This window comes from Argiope bruennichi, chromosome 1, assembly GCF_947563725.1.
Source record: "Argiope bruennichi chromosome 1, qqArgBrue1.1, whole genome shotgun sequence".
Lineage (NCBI taxonomy): Eukaryota > Metazoa > Arthropoda > Arachnida > Araneae > Araneidae > Argiope > Argiope bruennichi.
Window position 1 is genome coordinate 30,470,430 of NC_079151.1, and position 23,908 is coordinate 30,494,337.

At 30.3% G+C, this 23,908-nt stretch overlaps 1 protein-coding gene across 6 annotated transcripts in view; it reads right to left on the reverse strand.

The window, feature by feature from the left end:
* The window catches only part of LOC129964467 (uncharacterized), a 441,580-nt gene that overhangs the window by 277,856 nt on the left and 139,816 nt on the right, over nucleotides 1–23,908 (reverse strand). Inside the window, exon 1 of one of the 6 annotated variants that reach the window (XM_056079108.1) lies at nucleotides 5,853–5,985. The exons of the other annotated variants lie outside the window; for them this stretch is intronic. The gene's annotated coding sequence lies outside the window, so the exon portion shown is untranslated. Of the gene's footprint in view, nucleotides 1–5,852; nucleotides 5,986–23,908 lie in introns of those variants that run through there. 6 annotated transcript variants of the gene reach the window in all.

The following is a 23,908-nucleotide window of genomic DNA, read 5'->3' on the forward strand; positions in this document are numbered from 1 at the left end:
TTACGTAAATATATAAGCATTATTTTATGTGAAGCAGAATGCAGTTTCCAAAACAGTGAAGAGACTTTCGATATCGTGACGTCGTTTTATTTCATCTTGGAGAAGCACGCATTATTTACAATAGAAGCGACGAGCAACACACAATATAGAACGACACAGAAAGGAATGAGGAAAAAGCACTTGAACATTTTATCCCTGGTCTTATATAACCTGAGATTTTGATAGGGAAAATATTTCTTCATAGTTCTAATATATAATGAGATTTCGATAGGGATTTTCGCTACACGCGTCGACGAGGTAAAGGAAACAAAGGGATCTTTTAAAAAAGAATTTGTCTCGTCAGCGGTATTTTGTCCCTTCATGCGGAGTGTGGGAAAGTTAGGCTTTTAGCCGATTCAGCAATCATACAAAGCTAATCTTGAATTAATTAAGTAGAGAAAGTGGAATTGGATCACGAAATAAGAGAATATTTTAGAATGAAGTTACTATGAGCTAAATTGAGATAAAACCTTGGAAATTAATTAAATTGAAATTAAAGTTTAAAATATCATAACATATATATAAACTTTCTTTCATGGTTATTTCATATTAAATGATTAACTAAATTTTATAAGAGATTTATTTGAAATAATATTTAACAAAAATGTTAGGATAGTATTTAGCAAAAAAAGTCTTTTTTTTATTTTTAAGAAGTCCCACACTCAAAATCTCTCTCAGTCTATGTTTCAAAAATACATATTTTCCCACTGAAATCCCAAAACATTGATAGAAAAATATTCTTCACAAAATATAATCTCAAGAATTTAATATTTTCAAAATCTCCCCAGATCATTCCAAAAACAGATTTAGGGAATACTTCGGTTATTTCCAAAAATAACACGACACGACCGAACATATATAGAATATCTGTTTACCATAGACAGCCTATATTTGCACAAACATTCGTGTCCTGAATACCCTTTTAGGCAGATTGCTTTCTATTGGAATTGTCATTCCATGAACAGTGGATAGATAGGCTGCTGGGAATGAGATGATTCGGTCCAGTTTGCAGCTACAGTTGATCTCAAATACGCCCAATGCGATTTGGTCTAGACACTATAATGGACGACTGTGGATTAAGCGAATGCCACGAGACCTCGCCAAATAGGCTATACCAACTGTCAAGACCTACGAGTTAAGCGACTCTGGACAATTGCGTGCACATTCCAGCATTTGACAGAGAATTCAGGAGCTGCAGAGTAGTAATTCGGTTAGCAGAAGTTACGAGTTCTGACTCATAACATCACAAGTCGACAACAATATAATTAAAACTGATCGAGGTATCGACCCACTATAGTCTTGGAAATGGCAGAAATTTTATGTATCTAATATATTGAAATTAATATATTTGAATATTATTATGTTTTAAATAATATGCAAAGAGATCAGATGTTCTAGATCAGCTAAGACAGTTCCAAAGTTTTACTGATAATAGAATTATTAATTTAGTCGATTAATGGCCAGCCTTCTACTACAGAGGCAATTATATTATTTTCACTTCTATGGTTTAACCCATTTCATCCTATAGTTATTGTTATTTTTCCTTTACTTAACAAATTAATATTAACTGAATACATCATCGATTAGCCAAGTTCTGGAGCCAGATTGACTTCATTTTTAATTTTTTTCATGTGATTTAATTTTAATATAATGTTTGAAAAATCGGAAGTAATCTTTTTTTTTTGTAATATCGGAATTGCCTTTTAATACATATCCAAAAATGTTATTTAATGATTTTCTGTCGATTTTTCAATGTTATTTTTTATTTCCTTCCTCTGAAATTTATTTTTAGGTCAGATATTTTTATCTTTGTGTTTTAAACACCGTATAAAAGAAATCAATTTAAATTTATGCATTATATTAATTTGGGTGTGAATGGGTTAAGTTTTATAAACAAGTATTAATCAATGTAGTAAACTCTTAATACAGGCAGATGTCAGAATACAGTAGACAAGACCGATAAATCAGGATTGCCGTATTAGAGTAAGATATTTTAGAAATTGCGTTTAAACAGCAACTTACGTTCACTGCACAAAATATTGCGAAATATAAAAAATACACAAAAAATTATATAATAAATAGTAAAAAAACTAACAGCATCCCATTGTTTTCTTGGCATCTGAATTCTTTTAATTTAGTTTCCTTTTCACAATTCTGTAATCCGTGAACGAGCGGTGTTCACAAAAGGACAAAAACAAGTACTATTAGACACGGAAAATTCACGAAGTTTGAGATTATAAGGAGACCATCTCTATTAACACAAGAGTTTACACGATATCTCCATATGATTCGATATTTTGGATGACGTACTACTTCTTAAAGATATTGTAACAATATTGCTGGGCAATTTTTGACAACAAGGACTAAATAGGGGGAAACATGTTGAACATTCCTTCAAAAGTGTTCCGATTTTTGTCCCATAACCTCTCTTTTATAAGTAATTTTATCTTACAATGATTTTTTTCAATATAAATACATAGCATTATCCTTTATATGAAATTGTTAATTCCTACCAATTCTTTTTGGTACTATATGATCAAATAAAGCGCTTCTCAAATTCTACCTACCAACCATCAAGAATGTACCAGAGTTTGTATATAAGCAAATAGATCGCAAAAGTAAATAGATCATATAATTATGCTTAAATAAATTTGATTTTTTTACAGCTAAGCTACAAAAGATAACTGTAAGAAAAATTTAAATCTCTTGTCCAGCTTTTATGGCATACTTAATTCAATTCAGTTCAACACCTAGGAGAACTAGCTCACTTGTTTGTTTCAGAGAATTAATTGATCATGAGGAAGGAGATAACTATTAAAAAGGATATCAGATATCAATAAAATATATACAATAAAATGTCAAATAAATAGTACATTTAATATACTGTGCATATAATGTAAACAGACGATAAAGTTTCATTTGTCTACACAGTCTCTCTATCCCCATTTTTTTTTAAACCAGTCTAAACTGAAATGCCCTAGATCAACTAGTTTCATGCTCATTTTCAAATAGCTAAAGTTAAAAAAAGATGATCTGGTTTAAATTCTTTTGAAAGTTAGTTTTAAAGAATTCGTCTTTCCAACTTTTACTTGCACAGAATAGGGTCTTCTTAATATGACCAATGTAGGTGAATTAGTATGAAAAGAATAGTCACAGAAAAATATTTCTTTCTTTAACTCTTCCTGCTTTTTTTTTTCTTAAACATTTTTTATGGTTAACTATTTCTTTGTCTGACTTTTCTTTTTTTCTTTGGATTTTATCCAAACTCTCTTCCCATTCTCGTAGACATGTTATGTAATCCTAACACACTTTGCTTACATAATTCGCTGAAACGATCACTCACGAGTTCTTTTGTACTTTGAGCTGTCTCCTACACAGTTAAGATGCTAAATAATTTTTCTAAATTCTACCTAGTGTTTTTGAAGAAAAATTTATAATATAGATTTGCTTCAGCTTTTCGCAACTTCAATATTATTTTCTATTTTACTATCGTAAAATTATTCAAAGAAATCAATGAATATAATTCCCCTTAGAAATTAATAACTAAATTTTAATAGGATCATGACTGAATGTACAAAAATAAAAAAGCCGATTATTATTGAGACATTATTTCAGAAATTTAAGTCCAAATGTGTAAAAAATAATTTCTCCTGCCAAGAAATTAATCGTTGAAATATTCAACAATTATAGAATAATAAAGTGTAAAATACTAAATTTATAAATAATTTTTCACTTCACATAGCTTCTTGAAATAACACAATATATTAAGATGTTCGTTAAAAGCACCTTTCATGTTCGTTGGGCGTTAATAATAACAAAACATTAAAAAAAACGAAAGGAATATTAATATCTTTATCTAATAAACTTTTATTTTTTTGTATTCACTAAATGAATAATAAGATATAGAAATTTATCGAAACAACGCAAGAAAATAAAATCACGAAAGTAGAATACTGTTTCAATAACAAAAAGCCTAACCAAATGTTCCATATTTAGTTTAGTTATTGGAATTCTGTAAAATATATAAATATGCATTATGTAACATGTTTTGAAACTTATTTAAAAATATTATTATTCTTTTTAAATAATGTAAAATACTTAACTCCACAGGGAATTACAGCTACAAAACGAATGAATGCGATGAAAAGAACAACCGTAAGACACTTTTGTAATTTTCTAATCTTATTGATTTCTACATCAGCGTCAAGCAATATTATGCGATTACAATATGGAAAAAAGAACTATCAGCTAAAGTTATAGAAGATTATTTATTTAAATCAGAAATGAAATCACTAGTTCTTTTTTAAAGCTGGAGGCAAAATCACAGGGAAATATAACGAAGACAATAATGTATTAAATAAATACTTTAAAAATGAACGAAACATGTTAAGATAAATTAATATATATTCATCATAGTAAGCGAATAAGAAAAGCAATTTAAAACGTTAAATTCATGCATATAAAAAAGAAAATATATATGTCTTTTCTACTTTTATAACTGAAACAAAACAAATCCAAAGTAAAAAAAAGTTGAATTCAGTTTTAAATCAAAATTTTATAAAAAGCAAAATCAACACTTTTATTTACTACCTTTAAATGCAATATATATAAGAAGATCTTCATATGCTTATAATGAAGATTTTGTTTTTTGTAACTGAAAGAATTGTAAATTACATTTAAAAATAACTAGAATAAAAAGGCACAGATGACAGATGGCAATGATTTTAATTTTATAATACGAAGTATCCGCACAAATCAAAATCAATTTGTTTTATTTTAATTGCATTAAAAATTAACTAAGTAAAAAAAAGTATTTCCATTGAAAATGTATTTAAAAATGTTCTCAAATGGGATAACGTGGGACAAGTCATTAACACATTAGTGGCGAGTAATTGCAATGGACTTATTATATATTTTGCTTAGGTTTAATTCAGTAAATTAATAAATGAGGAGGAAATTCTAACTACTTTATACAGCAGTTGATTAATTTCCCAATTTTTTTAAATAGTAAAAAAGTATTTTTGTTAAAGATTGTATGATTTTGATGTTGCAATGAACATTTATAGATATTTTATTTAAATCAAAAGCAAGTTGGCTTCCCACCACTATAAATTTGCATAGAAGGTCTAAAAAGTTTTGCTTTGAATATTTTAAAAATATCATTACTTAATCAAATTCAACTAATTTATAAGACTAACACAATATGACTATTTATTTTTTATTAAAATTACTTAAGCTAATTCATATCGATTAGTATGATGTTAAATTAAAGCATTATAATTCGTTCATTGTAACCCCCTTTCATTTGATTTAAATCAAAATCAAATGATTTAAATAAAATGTGTTGATTGGATTAAATTAAATTTGATTTCAATAAAACGGGTTATAATTAGATTAAATTAAATTTGATTTAAATAAAACTGGTTATAATGAGATTAAATTTAATTTAGATAAAATGTGTTAATTAGATTAACTTAAATTTGATTAAAATAAAATGTCCAGAAATAAATATTTTCTGATATTTTATTTAAATCAAATCACTCATTGAATAACTTTACAGTAACTAAAAAAAAAAAAATGCATTCATCGCTTGAGACGGGTTACGCTTCTACCCGACTTCAAAAAAAAACGCCCCACTGTCTCACTCAAAGCTGACTGTTATGCGATAACAAGCCATGTGCAGTTTCAATTCAATGTAAACAAACACATACATCCGAGCTACAGAAAAATTCAACAGCAGCAGCTGGAACTAGGCAACAGAAGTATACTTCGTTTCATCTGCAGTCACAAAAAAATGGTCAGAGTGTACTTACTTGATTGCGGTGCCTCTCCGGGGAACTGCCCGTATCGGTATTAAACCCGGCAGCAACGGGGTCGACACTTTGTTCGCTACTGGATTTATATTTAGAGTCATAATTATGACTGCTTTGTCTTCATCACTCCATTTGTCCGCTGCGTCACTTGGAAAATGGCCAGGCAGTGACAACGCGGAACAAAAATTTCTGCCAGGCTCGATTTTTTTGCATACCTTGATCATTTTTTTATTCCTATACGAAGAGAACGTTGACGTCGCAATATTCGTTTGTTGACGTAGTAAGAACCAGACGATTCTGCTTAAATATTTAAATACAAGTAGAGAAATGGAATATTTTCATAATTAAGATGGTGAAATGGTTTATTTCTATAATTCACATGTTTCCGTTAAAATATTTCTTTATTAGTGCTGGAAATTCATTGAATTTTAATGAGAAATTAATTAAATATCTTTGTTTTTCAAGGTCTTAGATCTTTGTAACCTTATAGTTCTATAGTCGAACAGCACTGCTACATTCAAAAATCCCCCAGGCACAAAAAAGCAGTTACTTTTTATTAAAAAGCAATCACTTAAGCAAGAGTTATTATTAACTTTGCATAATTTAATTTCTTATTCTCATTATTCTCAAAAACTAAAAAATAATCTATAAACAATACTCATTTTTGTCACAAATATAAATTTTTTGAAATAACATATTTGATTACAGCCTTAATTTTGCTTTTTATATTATTTGCTTTTAATATTTTGTGAAAATAAATAATAGTATGTTTTGCAGTCTCTATGATATTACCGTCTAACACGAACAGATTCGTTTCAGAGAATTGTTTTCAACATTGAGCGCATTTCAATGGATATGCCTCTTCCATCTTGACAGAGCTTTACGTTAGCGTATAATTTTAATTAAAAAATAAAATATAATTATTTTAGATCAGCATTTAAATCATTAAAATAGCAGCATCTTTTACATAACCTTGACATACAGTAATCACTGTACACATATCGTAACGTTGTATCAAAATACCCTATGCGAAATTTGGCAAATCATTTTATTAACGCAAAACATTTACATAGCCTAGCTACATTTACTTTAAAATTGCTGTATACTGTATGCCACCAGCTGTTTTCAAATTGTTGCATTAAAATTCAATAAAATAAAGTACAGCATGTACATCTGTATAGCTTTTTATGTACAACATTCTGAGGTGATAGAGACAATATATTGAATTACTTTAACTATGTAGTATATTCGTTGTTGTAAAAGATCAATAGTGGATATTACAAACATCGATGAGAAACGGAATATTTGGGGAGTTCTTTTATAAATTCAAATATTTCTCGGTGTATGTCGACACTGATGATGAATGTTAAAGAAATATTTCAGATACCTTAAGACAAAACTGCAACTTTTAAGTCATTATTATTAAATCATATAATATATATTAAAATATTAGAATGTTTAATTTACAGCACATGAAAATAAATTATTGAACGTAGAATAAATCGTATATTCTAAATAAGAAAAGAATGTGTTAAAGCTGCCTAAGAAAAAACACCGTTTTCTTTCGCTTTTTATATTAAAATAGAAAAACGATATCCCACCGGTAAAAAAATTCAAACTTTGTTTATTCCATCTTGGGATTGATCTACAAGTTGCCATCTACAAAATGAGACAGCAAAAAATATTTCTTAAATAACGTTGCCATTCTAAAATAAACAAATAAATAAAATAAAATATTAATACATTTTCAACATCCTCCCACCTTTTGATTATAAATAATAATCAAAATATAATACTATTAGTTAAACACAGTTAAGAGATTCAATAAATGGCAACGTTTTACAAATTTTCAATTAATATTTAAATATAAAAATGAAAATTAATGGGAAAATGTCCAATCAAAAACAAAATAAATCACAAGTTCAGTCTCTCTGGCAATTTAATTCTTCTTCCGGCTCTACTAAATTTCATCTCGTTGCCAGAAGTACTGTCAGAAGTTTTGGTGATGTCATTTGACTTATTCAAATCATCTGGTGTCATCGAAGTGGAGAAGTCATCAGAGGATGTTAACTCTAATGGATATATTCTTTGAATTGGTCGCAGGAAATTCTGCTGTGAAGTTTGCACTCGAACAAGTCGTACATGTCCATCTTTACCTGGTATGATTTCTGTGATACGACCTAAAGGCCAGACAAGTCTCTTTTTATTATCTGCTCCCACCATAACAATGTCACCAACAGTAACTGTACATTTTCTTGATTTTTTATTTCTCCGCTGTATGAGAGCACCCAAATACTCAGATCTGAAGCGATTTCTTAAGTCTTTAAGCACTGCTTGTCTGTATTTGAATCTATTGCTCACAGAATTTTGCTCTACAGCATCTATATCAGGAAGATTGCATTCATGCACATCTTGTATGAACATCGATGGAGAAATTGGTTTTATAGCTTCCTCTTCGCAAATGTAAGTTAGAGGTCTTGAGTTGATTACACGCTCGCAGTCTGCCAAAACCGTTATCATCTCCTCATAATTGAGACGTGCCTGTCCTAACACTTTCTTCAAAAGATCTTTTAAAATTCTAATTAATCTCTCCCACCATCCGCCCCACCAGGCAGCAGTTGGAGGATTAAACTTCCAGCCAATAGAGTTTATTGCTCCATATTTTTGGATGCGGTTCCAATCCAGTTGTTTTAAATAGTTGGCTGCTCCAACAAAATTGGAGCCATTATCGCAGTATATTGTTGTGCATCTTCCTCTGCGAGAAACAAATCTCCTAAAGGCCATTAAAAAAACATCAGTCGATGCAGCAGTAACAAGCTCGAAATGAACTGCTCTGTACACTGCACAAGTAAAAATCAGAACCCAGCTCTTCTTGTCTTTAAGGAATAAAGGTCCAGCCATATCAACGCCAGTTATCTGAAACACCGCAGCATCCTTTACTCTATTTTCTGGAAGGGGGGGACTTATAACTTCTATGTTCTTTGAGCTATATCTTTTACACGTAATGCAATTGGCCACCACATGTTTCACCGCTTTTCTTCCATTTAGGATCCAGTACTTTTCTCTAAGTGCATTCAATAGTATCTGGACTCCAGCATGACAGTTCTTAACGTGAGCATTATAGATTAACCGCTTTACCACTTCATGCTTCGGAGGAAGAACAATAGGTTTAAGAAAATCTTCACTGTCCTTGCGATAAATAATTTTAGTTTTCAAACGGATGATGCCAAGATCGTCTTTAAATACTTGTAGGGTTTTTAATCTCTTTTCTTCTTCTGGGAGAAAAGACTCATTCTGTATCATAAATAAAACCTTCATTTCTGCTTCCTGAAATTCTGTAGCGGTTAATTCACCATGCTTCTTCTCAGTTATATTTTTGCAGTTGTTCATGAAGCGGAGGATCCATGCAACAAGACGAACTATTCTATCATAGTTCGAAAAATATCTGTAGTACCAGTTTGCAACACCACAGGCTTCATTATTTGATAATATAAAAGTCGTCTTAGACTTTTCCTTTCTAATCTCTTCTTCATTCCAATCATGGTTGGTGGAACCCATAATGTTTTGAAATTCAAAAGCATTTTTCATCCATTGTGGACCACATTCCAAGCACTGATTCAAAGATAGATAATTTGCTAATCTCGCTGAAGCGTCAAACACCGGATGAATTGGAGTAGTGCTGCTGCTTAGTTTTATCACTGCACGGTGAGGTAAATAATTACCATAAGAGTTCATTTCGTTGGTAGGAACTTCCTCTATTATGTCTTCATCTAACCAATTTAGAAGAATATTTTCATATTTCTCATACATATTCATAGCTATAAGTTTTGAGGTAGTGTAGTCGAGCCTTTTCCTCGCCAAATCCAAGTTGTCGGGCAAAGGTGACTTATCATCAGACCATGGTAAACAAACCTCATATCGACCATCTTTATTAATTGTTACCGTTTCTAGAAAATGCTCCTTGGTCCGAAGATCAATCTCGTCCTTAGATTTTTTCTCAACAGGATCATTGATTCCGATTGAATCTAATTTCCATAAATTTGTGATTTCAGCTTCATTTACAAATAAGGACAGCACTGTTAAAGCCAGGTTTTCTTCCGAAGATTCTTCCTGTGGTACCTTACCCATTAAGGTCCATCCTAAGAAAGTTTCTACAGCGACAAGACCTGAAGATAAGACTTTTCTTTTGCCAGTTAACATCTTCCCCATAACGTCAGCTCCAATTAGAATATCAATGCCTTCACAAGTATCGCTAATATCAGTTAGATTAATCTGATTTTCCTCTAATTCTTTTATCCAGGGACCTTTAAAAACCGGTCTAATATTGTCACAAATGATAGATTGATCCAGAACTTCAAAATTACAGCCGAAATTTCCAATCAAATTTCTCAATTTTACTTTATAACAATTATGTTTAAATTCATTAGTGATAACGCCACCAAAAAGAGAATGTACCAATTTTTCACATCGAACGGGTGTATAATTCATTTCTTCAGCTACACTTTTCAAAATGTAAGATTTATGTGATGCAGAATCAAAAAGTAACCTCACAATTTTCTGTTTATTATCCGATACCAGTTTAGCTTTGAGAGTTTGAAGAAATATCTTAGGGCTGTGTTTATTAAAATTAGCCATATTAACATCTAGTGCGGGTTTATCTTCTTTTCCCTCTACAGACATCTTTTGCGAATCAAGCACATCACACATTATAGGAAAATGTTTTTTAGAACATATCAGGCATTTTAAAACTGCTCGGCATCTTTTAACTGCGTGAAATGGCGATAAACATGCAAAGCAGCATCGTTTTTCCTTGACTATTTTTTGTCTTTCCGATAGAGTCATTTTTTGAGCCGTAAAGCAATCTGAACTTGAATGTTTACCACCGCAAAAAACGCAAGATTTCTTTACATCTTTATCTGCAGCAGTCGTTAACAAACCTATAGCTGTAGGTACTTTATTTCTCAAATTCTCCGAGCTATATTGTTTCTTTTTCAAAGGTCTGTATTCTTGGCCCTTTCCTAAACCGAAACCGGCTACAGCCAAACATATTCTTTCTTCTCCTTCAACTTCCGTTTTCAAAAATTGCATCAAATTATCCAATCTTCCTTTCGCGTCAGAGTTAATACTGGAAATATTACTACGATTCCAAGCCTTTAAAAATTCAGCTGGGAAACACGATTCAACCATAGGATACAAAATGGATGCACATTTATCTGTGGTTACACCTAATGTTTCTAATGCTCGTAAATATGATTCAAGCTTATCATACAAAGAAGTTAATGAAAATGTTTCTTTTGTTTGCACAGAAATAATTAATTTTAATAATTCTCTCACATATACTTCCACTAAAATATCTTCTCTACCAAAACGCGATTTTAAACAATCAATAGCCTTTTGATAGTTGGCGCCAGTTGGCGGAAAACTTTCAACAACCTCTCTAGCACGAGAACCAGAAATTGTTGCTTGAACTAGGTACTGAAATTTGTCTTCTGGTGCGATATCCTCATCTTTATGTATTTGCTCAAATTGACTCCAAAATGGGAGCCAATCTTTAATATCGTCGCCAAATTGTCTAAATTCTAATCTAGGCAGTGTAAACTTTCTCTTATAATTATTTAAATCAGCAGTAGAATTAGCAGAAAATGACTGACCTCTATTTTGAGATTGTATTCTTGCCAATTCTATTTCTTTTTCAATTTCAAGCTGCAATCTTCTATCTTCCTTTTCAGCTTCAAGCTGCAATCTTCTATCTTCCTTTTCAGCTTCAAGCTGCAATCTTCTATCTTCCTTTTCAGCTTCAAGCTGCAATCTTTTATCTTCTTTTTCGGTTTCTTCTTTTAATTTCCTTTCCGAAATAACATTACTTAAAAGTTCTTGAACGAATTCTGGATCATTCTTATATTCACAACTTTTTAAAATAAGATTTTTTAATCCAACTATCGTAATATTTTCTGATACGTCTTCTCCAATTTCAGACGCAACGTATTTCAGATCTTCTTTTTTAAAACCTTTTATTGCTTGAAACATCTTGATTTATTTTGTTTCGAGAAAATCCTGTCGCGGACGCCAAAAAATGTTAAAGCTGCCTAAGAAAAAACACCGTTTTCTTTCGCTTTTTATATTAAAATAGAAAAACGATATCCCACCGGTAAAAAATTCAAACTTTGTTTATTCCATCTTGGGATTGATCTACAAGTTGCCATCTACAAAATGAGACAGCAAAAAATATTTCTTAAATAACGTTGCCATTCTAAAATAAACAAATAAATAAAATAAAATATTAATACATTTTCAACAGAATGTAAACGGACTTTAGCATACAGTCAGTATTTATGTAACTAAGGCATACAATCTTATATATTGCAAACACTTAAAGTAGTTATTACTAATTTAAAAGATAAATCTAGATAAGTTATCACAGCAAAAAAGAACCGTTTCATAACTAAATGCAGTTGTAAAAGCCAGGGATACTTGTGCGATTAAAAGTGTCACAACAGTTTAATTTGTTGTCATAAATAAGTCTGTCTGTAAGCTAAATATCGCCATTTGCTAACGTAAGTGCGAAATAATGATATTCAGCAATTATTCAGTATTTAATCATCGTGTTTGGCATGTGTCGGTATTCACCGGAGAATATCCATATTTGCCAGAATTTGGGCTATCAAAGTAACATATCTGTAGAATATTTCTGTAATATCTTCTAAATCTAAGTAAGATGTAAGTAATTGCTTAATCGTATATCTATTGTTCTTCGCTATCCTGGATGCCCTATCAAGTATGAGATGAGTGGCAAATTTGGAAGACAGTTTAATTCGTATAATCCTCAAAAAATGTAATGTTGTTTACAAAGATCATCTATACTTATATAACGCTCAATTTGTGTGTGCGTGTGCGTGTTGGCACTCCACAGGCCAGACCGTTTGACCTACAGCTACCAAATTTGACACATGTATACCTTGGAGGTTGGGAATGTGCACCTGGGGTCCCTTTTTTTGAATTTTTAATTATAGTTTTAATTATTAATTAAAAACTAACTTTACCGCCAAAAAAATCTTTTCATTTTCCCCACCGCCAAATGAGTAAGGCTTCAATTTTTTCCCCACGCTAATGAGGCTAGGCTTAATATTTTTGGGTCGATTATTTCAAACGATTCTGTTTATTTTCTTAATGTTTGATGCATTTAAAATTAAACATTGTTAATAAATCGATATTTCAGATGTATTCTGAAGTATTTTTGAATTAAAACATAATAAAGGAAATTAAAAATGTCTAATCTGCATACCGTTACCGTATTTGGCATTCACGCATTTGCGTTACCGTAACTGGTGTTGAAAATTCACGCATGCGCATTGTGTTCTGATTGTTAATAACTATTATCAACGGATGTGGACGTGATTTAAATTATTTTTAGGTTAGTTGTATGCTTTTGTAATTAAATTGTATTTATGTTAGTTATATATCTTTTGTATATGCTTATAGTTTTAAGTAAATCGTTTTTTAAGTAGTTTTTTTAACCTGTTTTCAACCGATTATTATATTATGAGTGAATTATATGACTGAAGTTTTAAAATATTTTGATGAAAAAACTATTAAAGTAGGAATTGCATAAAATATTTAATTATTAAAATTTTAACGAACATTAAGAATGGCGAACAGGCTGGTCGCCAAAGGCGGTTAGTCCATAATAAAAATGCAATAATTTACACTGACATACCCAGAATTGAAATAAGTTAAGCATGCTTTTAAAATTCTAACATAAAAAATTAACAAAATACTCAATAATCCATAACTCATATTAAATTGTATAAAGATAAAAAATTTTGTTAGTCTGGTATTTGATAAATTATTTTTAAACCCTTGCAGTAAATTTTCTTTTGAAGGAGTTTGGAATAAGGGGTCCTAGAATTTTGGAATAAGTTGTGCATTATTTGTTGCGTAGTGCAGTGGGTAACTTTTTTCACCACAGGCGATGGTTATCTTTTGTTCGGTGACTGAAAAGCAGAAGGTATGAGGGGAAGGGACCGGGTCCTGAAAAAAACAGGCATTTTCTCTACTCCAACTTACTTGCTTTTTTCATATGTGCTTCTGCTGGTTTCCTTGCCGTTCCATTTCTCTTGGCAAATGTTTAAAGCAGAATTTGAGATTTGAAGTAGGACCAGCAGAAACACAATAGGACAGAATTTGAGATTTAGGAAGGGAAATGAATGCCTGTTATTATTATTACGGCTTGTTTTGCTAGTTGATCTGTAACATTCATTGTCCAAGTCCCTGACGTGGGCCTTTAGCCATTGTAAATATATGTGCTTATTGAAATACAACGAAGAAAGATTGAATCTGTCAGATCAAGCTTTGGTGTGTTTAGAGTTGAGGATGGCTGTCAAACACGACAGACTACCAATCCAGATAGGTATTTGCAGTGTTTCCTACAGCCATTTTAATGCTTAAGCTTTCTGCTTTGTACATCGAATTGTTCAGATTCAGTTTATTTTGGCATAAATTTATGATTTAATTATTTTGGTTTAGAAAAGGAAACCAATGCATCTATATAAAAGAAAACGAAATATATTGTACAATTTGGACGAAAGTTTTCGACTTAGTGAAATGGAAATTTGACAAATAAATGCAATTGCAGTCTCAAATTTTGTTTATTTAAGTCGTGGCATTTCTGTCATGTTTACATTATGCAAAGGTACAAACCGACAGTCTGTCGATCTAACGGATTTCATTTCATGTTTGATAAAGATTTACAATTTAAATACTAAATTTGTGTACTAAATTTTATCTATCTAGCTCTTCACCTACTGGAATTGTGTCCACTTCTATTCGGACAGAATATTCAGTCAAAAATTTGACAGATATCAACAAAATGGACAGAAAGGCCGCATATCAAATTTTCTGTCTTATCTTAAAATAATTAAAAGGCGTACATATATCCAAAAATGATTTTTTTTATGGATTCAAGGAAGTTTGAATCATGGAAATTATCAAAATTTCGAGATAGAATTTTTTGAGGATTACAACATTTTCTTTGTGCATTCTTTGTATCTGAGAAAATAAAAAAGATTAACACTTTTAAAAGATTTATTCGGTAAAAAATATAATCACAAATTTATTCAATGCAGGTTTTTTGCACTATTTAAATTCAGAATAAAATGCAAATTTTGTGAAAATAAATGAAAAAAATTTTAGCTTTAGTATAGAAATTTCTAAAGTTATTATTCAAACTTTCTCACTTTCCCGCCTAGCAATCTAATTTCCATATTTTTTCTCGCATGGTAATCTAATAATCAAGTTTCGAATAACTAATTCCGCGGCTCCTTTCATCGGGACCATTTTTATATTCACCATAAACACTTTATGTTCTCATTATCATACAACTTACTGGCATGGTTAATTAGTGCTTATAATCTAATATTGCAGACTTCATATTAGTCTTTTAACTATAATGCCGCTCGTAAACACAAAGTGAGAAAAAAAAAATCTGCCTCTGAATATTGTATGTGATAAAACTGTTCTTTTAAAAATCTAGCCATTTGGTGCAGCAAAATGAATAACTAAAAGCTCGGATGGTAAAAATGTTACAAGACAATGCGTTTATTTTAATAATTGCATAGCATGTTCATTTTATTAAGTCGTATTATAGTTACTTGTCATTTAATGCATTCTAAGCAATAAAGCCTTCCTATAAAAACAATACAACAAGATGAAGTTTAAGCATTATTCTGGATTCTTTTATTAGAAAATAATACTTTTGTTTTCAATATAAATTCACCACATAGAATATAATAAAATTATTTGTTTTTGTTAGAAAAATCTAAGACTGCTTTGGTCAGCAATTTATTATGCAAACAAAGTTGTTTGTCATGCGGAATTGTCATGATTAAAAATCACGAGATTCTATCCAAAAAAGTAATGAATTTTAAATCAGACAAGTTTTCCAGACAAAAAGCAACGTTGCTTCTAAAAATCATGGAATAAGCTTTTGTAAATTTATAAACACGGCGATAGAAGTAAAAAATCATATTCAAAGCAACTAAGCATGAAAATTCATTCGGTCGTTGAGTAAACTAAAACTGAAAAAAAAATATATAATAGAATCAATAACAAACTGAAACATTCGTTCTGACGTAGATAGCGCGAAATTTTGCAAAAGGTAATCGATAACAGATTAAATATATCAACTTACGAAAGAAATATTTTGACCTTCTTTAAAGAAAGGAACTTCATCTTTTATTTAAAGAAAGTGAAATGAATTTCAAATAAGAAAAATTATTTACAAAGCGAAACAAAAATAAATATGATTAAAACTAAACAGCACATCGAATTACGACGATTTCTTTAATATTTTAAATTAACTTTTTAAATTAAATAATGTTTAATATATTAAATATTAATATAAAACTAACTTTAAGAACGGAGCACCTTTATTTAAATAAACCACTTTAAAGTTAAACAGTTTTATTGGCTCTCAAACTATTATATACGCCTGTAGTAACCCAGAAAAATATTTAAAGTTGAAAGTTTTTGAATAAATACGACTCTCCAATTAATATTATTTCAATTGAATTGCATATAAAAAGCAATGCGCATATTTTTACATCATATTTTTATATATTTTAAAATTAATTCTATTTTAATTTTCAATAATTTGACACCTAACCTATTAAAATTTAATTTTTACAATTATTAATTTTAATTATTTTAGTTATAAATGAATCTTCTCTATATGTTTGTACACGCTTCAACTAAAAGGTTATTTTCCAAGCATTCGTGTAATATTTTTGATAATTTACATTAAGAAATTTAAATCCAAGTTTGTATTTCTTTATGAATCTAATTTAAAAAAAGGAAAGTTATCAGTTATTAATATAAATAGTTCAAACTGTAAATCATTTTAATTTATTTTATTTTTAGTTAATATTATTCGTTCTTTTATATCAATTAAATTGTTGTGATAGTAAGTAATAAAATAATAATAATGACAGCATAATGTATAAAGACTACCGCGGTCCATTTTATTTGTCATAAACAGTTATTTAACAAAAACTCATTTTGCACTCAATAGGATACCTGAATATGCTTTAAAAACAATATAATTTATATTATCTTTGTAGTTTCTCCTGATCTTTTTTAATTAATAATATTCTTTTTTATCACAATCTTGACTTGCGAAGAATTGAATGAATCATAAATTATACAAGTATTTTAATTTATAGGGACAAACTACATCTTTTTTATTTTTAAATATATTATTTCTTTTCTAAAATCGGAAAATTTAGGCACGATATTTCACAAAAATTGAAAAATTCCCCTTTCGACTCGACTCGAATTATTCGACTTTTTAACATGCAAATTACTTAAATTACCAGCAAGATTTAAGATCTTTTAAGTTGCTTTGTAAGTTGCTTGAAAAGAAAATATCACCAGATCTTTCTATAAAAATTATCGTCTGAGAAGGAAAAGAAAAGGATAGTCTTCTTTGTATCTGGCAACAGACCAACTGAAATTTTAAAAAAAAAATAATAACTGTAAAGTCATATCTCCGAATACTACAAAAGAATGAATTCTACCGCTATTATTGATTACTGCAGTTTCGTTTTTAAATCACTTTTTCCGAGTTCCCAATGAAGAAAGGAAAATCCTGTTTAGTTGCAGAGATGATTCTATTTTCATTTCTATTCGAAAAGCAAACGATAGTAATATGCTTCCGAACTCAGTCTTACCTTAGCCGAAACTCAATTTTCATTTCTGAGTTTTTCGAATACGATGTATTTCTGAACTAAAATAAATTCGACTTTTTGTGGACAGAATAAAATAGGAAACTGTAATGCTTGGCTACAGATTTAAATCTTTCACTTAGATTTCTCTGTAGTTTTATAACGATGCAGAACTAGCTGTATTTCTATTTTTTCTTTTGAAGAATAAAAAAATAAGCGCCATTTTTTTAAGGCTTGATATTCGATTTTTTTTAATTCAATTTAAGTGTTGGATATTTCATTTTATTAATTGAAAAAATTAACCATTAAATTGTTACAGAAAGAAAGAAAATCATTTTTTTTTCACTATTCCCTTTCATTTCTAAAGGTTTAACAAGAATGTGGGTTTTTATGTATACTTGGAATGCAATGTAATTTAATTGTAAGTCAAATTAAGCGAAACAATTTCCTCCTGAAAAAAAGTTAAATCTAATCTTTCTGTCCATCCATATCATTTAAAAAGATATTCTATCCTAAGCTAGAAAGCATACGTAAAATATTTGTTTTAGAAACTGTTAATTAAAGGAGACACATTAGAACGCTCATTCTAATTACTATCTTTGCAATCAGGCACTTTTTTTTAATTATCTTAGGGTAATAGATTTCCAAAATTATACAGTGCTTCAACAAACATTTCGGTAATTATCTAATGAGGAGGAAAAAATGGGTGTGACTTTTTTGTTTTCACTGCCTATTAGTAGAAAGGTGTAAATAGTTGCTCCACTTCAATGGACACCGAAATGGCCATTTAGAAATTAACAAAAGAATGAATGCGGCGATAAATGTTTGGAATAAAGATAAGGCTTTCTTTTAAAACACTTTTTGGATTTAAAGAAAATTATAATCATTATTTAGATATAGTCTGTAGAGGGACGTTAAATTAAGAACAGTACGATAATTTAATAACAATAAATGAAATCATTATTTATATTAAATTCTATAATAATATAATAAAGATCTACGTTACAGACTGACACAACTGACCAACAGAATACTAATTGACGACCAATCTATAGAATTCTTCGAATACGCAGTTGAATGAAAACAAATTTCATATAAAAAATAAATAATATAAATAATAAAGTTTATTTTTATAGTTGCTGCTGTTTATAGAATAATTCTAACCTTAAATGATATTTAATGAAATCACTTATTAAACTCATTATGTTTAAAATGTTGGCGTATTCTGAAAATAGCCAAGTAAATTTATTACCATAAAAGTCTTGGCGTATTCTGAGAATCGCCAAGAAAATTTGGGGGATGTAAAAATAAACAAGTAACGAATGAACTGGTAAAAATTATAAATGTTTTTCTGAAAAAAATGTCAGAGAAAAATGTTTAATCATTCATTTATTTCTTCCTTTGTTTAAACAACTCTGTTTAATATTATGGCAATCACACACACAAAAGAAATCAAAGTAAATTTTCGTAGTTAGTAAAATATTCTTGATAGTTTGTATAGTTACTCTATATTAAATTCGGAATCATATGTTAGTGTAACCAATACTCCCCTTTTTTGGCACACAAAATAAATAAATAAATAAAATCTGATCAGAAATTTCTTTCATTTTGTGTGCGGTAACATTAATTTTGTAGCTATATACATACTGCTTTGTTATGATTAATTAGTACATATTAATCGATGCTAATAACTGACATGTTCCGGAAATATCAGTTGCTTTTTAATTTATTTCATATCATGATTTGCCAGAGCAGAAATTTAAAAGCATAATATTATGAAAGCCAAGAATTTCAAATTTTAAATTCTGACAGATACTTATCCGGTATTATTTTAGTAGAATTACATCTCTATTCTGTTTAATGTCTAAATGAATGTTCCAAATGAATTCGGTCAATATATAAACAATGTATCATTTAGCAATTAATTTCATATTGCCAGTACCAACAAATTTCTTGTTCTTCGCTCCTACATTTGATTTCAATGTTGGAATAGTGCAGAGAATTTGACGTACGTTTTTATCTGTATGTTTGCTGAATTAAAACATACAAATAAAAAAAATTATAGAAAGCAGTCATAATTTTTGAGTCATTGGATATGTCTCCCAATACATTCAATATCTTAAAAGAGCTAAGTTTGCAGATTTCGTTAAAAAAATCTATAAACTAAAAAAGAAAGTAAAATTTGTAACAATATTGTCATAGAATATAAAAAAAATAAGAAGAATCTTTATTCCGTTGTGCTTAAAATTAAAAGAGAAACAGCAAATATATGTATAAACAGCAAATCAGTTTAAATTTCATTGAAACAATACACAAATTTTGTAAACAATACACAATCAAATATTTAAAAATATATAAAAAGTAATAAAAATATTGAATGATATCTAAATCGAAAGCATTCAAAACATAATTTTTTTTTAAGTTATGAATAAGAATACAAGATAAATGAATAATATCAAAATATGGTATTGTCAACGAAATCGTACGGTGGGTATAAACGGTTAGATATTCAGTGAACTCGACAACTAATACAGATGCTTTTATTCTACAAGAAAACAAAGAGCATAGGCAGCAAAATACAGATGAAATGTATACACAGATGTATTTGTAGAAATCAACAACACACGCAGCGATTGTTATTAAAACAACAGAAACAGCACAGTTAGAGAATTCGAACTCAGATGAACATTCGACAGAGATAAACTAACGCGTGCGTATGCATCTCACACATTTCTCCTTTTGACAGGTGTATAGAATTTTCTAGAGAAATCCCCGATATCAGCTCCAAATAGAGATAGCATCATAATTCTTGTAGTTTCAAGAACCTTCATTTTTATAGCCAAATCTGTTGCCAAGACGTCAAACAGTTGCCAAATTTACCATATACGTCCGGGATCACTGATTCAGCATCCATTAAAAATATCGGTAATTCTTCTCTACTACGAGACTAGTTGCTCAGGGAACCAATACTACAGTATAACTAATTTATAATACCATGGAGAAGTTTTGAAATTATTCAAACATATCCATGTCCATTGCCGTATATGCTTCACTTTACCTTAAAATATACAATGAAGCCTCACATGAAACCAGAAGCCAAAAGACACCTCATTATAGTGATATATCTGACTTCAAATGAATTATTGCTCGATATCTAGAGCGCACCTTCTGCCCAATACAGAAATGTTCTCCCGAGGAATCTATGATTCTAGCACAAGCCACAATGGGAACGATCTAAATAGTCCAGTGGATGAATCACGTGGTATTCTTGATTGATGGAACGAACGTGAATCGGCAAATAATAGTGAAGATATTCTATATTCAGTTAAACTCCCATTATGATGAACTATATAAAGCAATCTTTATTATAGTGAGCTTTGTTTATAGGACTTCGATAAATCTCATTTATTCCATTTAATTCTGTGTGCTTTTAATAATGAACGTTAAAACTATATTAATGATACTCTATATTCAATTCAACTATATTGATGAAAGATATAAGTCAGTGGGAATATTCTCCCGGAAACTTTCTCTAATAAAGGTATTACCCTCCATGCTTCATCTTATAAAATTACGAACTCTGTGCAAGGTCAAGAAGGTGAATGTTTGGATTTTAATTTTAAGATTTCCCATTTCCCAGTTTCATTATATGATAAATTAAGTCGAATATTCATTTTGAACCCCCATTTATGGACCCATAGGAACCAATATTCGACACAGAATTACAATTTCAGTAACAAAATGACATGTTGAATTTATTTAAGTTATTGCGTTGAGCTATCAAATTTACAAGCATGAGAAATTACTGACACATAGAGACGGCCAACTCATTTAAAATGCAGATCTACATTTTAAATGCTAATTCTGTGCACCAAATTTTATCCTGGTATATTTTATATTCACCATGTTCATTTGTATTAGAATGGACAGACAGACAAATTTCGAGAGAATTCGTTTCATACAAAATTTGACGTGAATGACAAAAATTTCACAGACAGACAAACTTTTGAGAATGCCTTTTCCAAATTCTGAGAAGTTTAACACGTGGGGATTCTCCGAGTTTGTTTAGTTTAGTTTAGTTATATTAACATCTCGTTGTAAAGCAACACTAGGGCTATTTTCGGACGGACCTCGTCATTTTGAACAGCGGTCAGATGACGAGGACGACATCTGAGTTGGCAACCCCCTCTCCACGCCTCGCCACGCCACACCACACCACACCAGCGGGAGGACGTTTGGCCTGACGGATTTAACGTGCAACAGACCCCCTTACACGACGGTTCTTCGGTGGAATCGGGTCCCGAACCTGAAACCCTACGGCTCACAAGCCGAGACCTTACCACCAGGCCACTGCAGCCTTGTGAGGATTCTCCGAAATTCCGAATTTGATTTTTTTGACGATTATATTTTTCCTAATCTTTAAAATTCGGTATTTAAAAGGTACAGGCAATACCCGTTCATTGTGTTTTATTTTGTAAATCTGCAAAAATTCAATTTATATCAACAAGAATCAAATCATATATTAAGAAACTAAGTTGTTCTATAAGATGAAAGAATATCACTTCCTCTGAGTGGATTTTTAGATTCTGAGTGAAAACTTAGATTCAGTAAAACTTTTGCCAGACAAATTAATATATCGGAGAACACTTATTCCATTAATAACTATTGTGGCGAGTTGGAATGCGCGAGAATAGAACCTGGGACCTTGTGGTTCGCAGCCCATAACATGACCACAATACAAAAGCAATTGCTCGTGTAGCGTAGCTGTTAACTGGCTTATAAGCTTTCACTACGCTATGTACAAAGGGGCAATTTTTACTTTCCGGCAAATGAAGTTTGAAAAGAGAAAGAAAGTATTATAATCCTTAAACTCCACGTTTCAAACCATCCTTGAGTTAGAAAAACACATTGCAGGAATTATGTCTGTTTTTCTATAAACACATTAACTAAAAAACGTTTTGGGATAGACGAGCGTAATTTAATAAATATTTTTATGCCAAATTTGTAGATTTTTTTTTAAAATTTTTAATGAAATTCATTCCCATATATATCTTACCTACCTGGCTATTCGAATAGATGTGAACACAATAGCTACAAAACATAAAACGCATAATCTATAAAATATGAAATAGATTTAATATTCAAAATTCAGATCCGCAATTTGAAGGGTATCCATCCATTTTGAAGCAGATCTACATAAAATTCAGTAATTGATCTTATTGCTAAAATTGCAATTTTTTATTAAATTTTAGTTTTAATTGTTCAATTTTGTTTCAACTTTCTTTCTTTCGCCACAGAATATCCCCGAACTTGGAATCTCTAGGATTCCCTGTCGGTTGAAAAGATATACGTGGGAGTATTTATTAAGATAAAAGAAATACACATAAAAAGACAAAAAATCAATATACACAAAAAAAGACATAACCTTTTTTGTATTATCTGAAAAAACGCTGAAAAATGACAAAATGTTACAATTTTAAGCCATTTTTTGATTCGTAATTCTATTTCCAATTTGGTTTTGCAACAGATAAAGTATATTTTAAACCTTAAAAGGTTTTACTAATATACTTAGAGGGAAGTGGGAAGTGGATTTGGAAAGATACAGAAGTAAAAAAAAAAGCATTTTTTACCAAAATGGTCGGATTTTCTTTAGTATCTGGTTTTTCTGCAAATGGTTGTTGTTGTGTGTGTGTGTGTGTGTGTGTGTGTGTGTGTGTGTGTGTGTGTGTGTGTGTGTGTGTGTGTGTGTGTGTGTGTGTGTGTGTGTGTGTGTGTGTGTGTGTGTGTGTGTGTGTGTGTGTTCATGCAACAAAAATCAATTTTTAAATTATTCATTACTGTACTACTTGTAATTTGTACTCACTTTATAAAATAGTAAAACTCCTGTATTTAATCTTTCTTCATTAATTAACATTATTCATTAATTCAAGCTAAATCCACTAACATTATCCTTGGAGAATGCAATTAAGATTCTTTCCTCTTCTGTTAAATTTTAAATATTCAGAAGTTATCTTAACCGAGGACCAAACTGCATTAGAAACATCTGTGTTTCAAAATAAACCAACAATTATTCAAATGAGCTTAAATAGTCCAACGCGCCAGATAGTCGGGCAGATATTCGACGCCTGTTTTCCAAAGGGAAATGCCTTAGCTGGTGAATTTTAGTCTAGGATATAGAGCTCCCTAATAACGATGAGATGTATTTACAATTACAACAGCAAGATGTTATTCTATTAAATATATGCTACTTTTTAGGAAATTGGCGAGAAAATTCTTCCTTGGCGCGCTGATTTATTATTATCATTTTAATGGTAACGACAATTCTTTTCGCAAGAGATT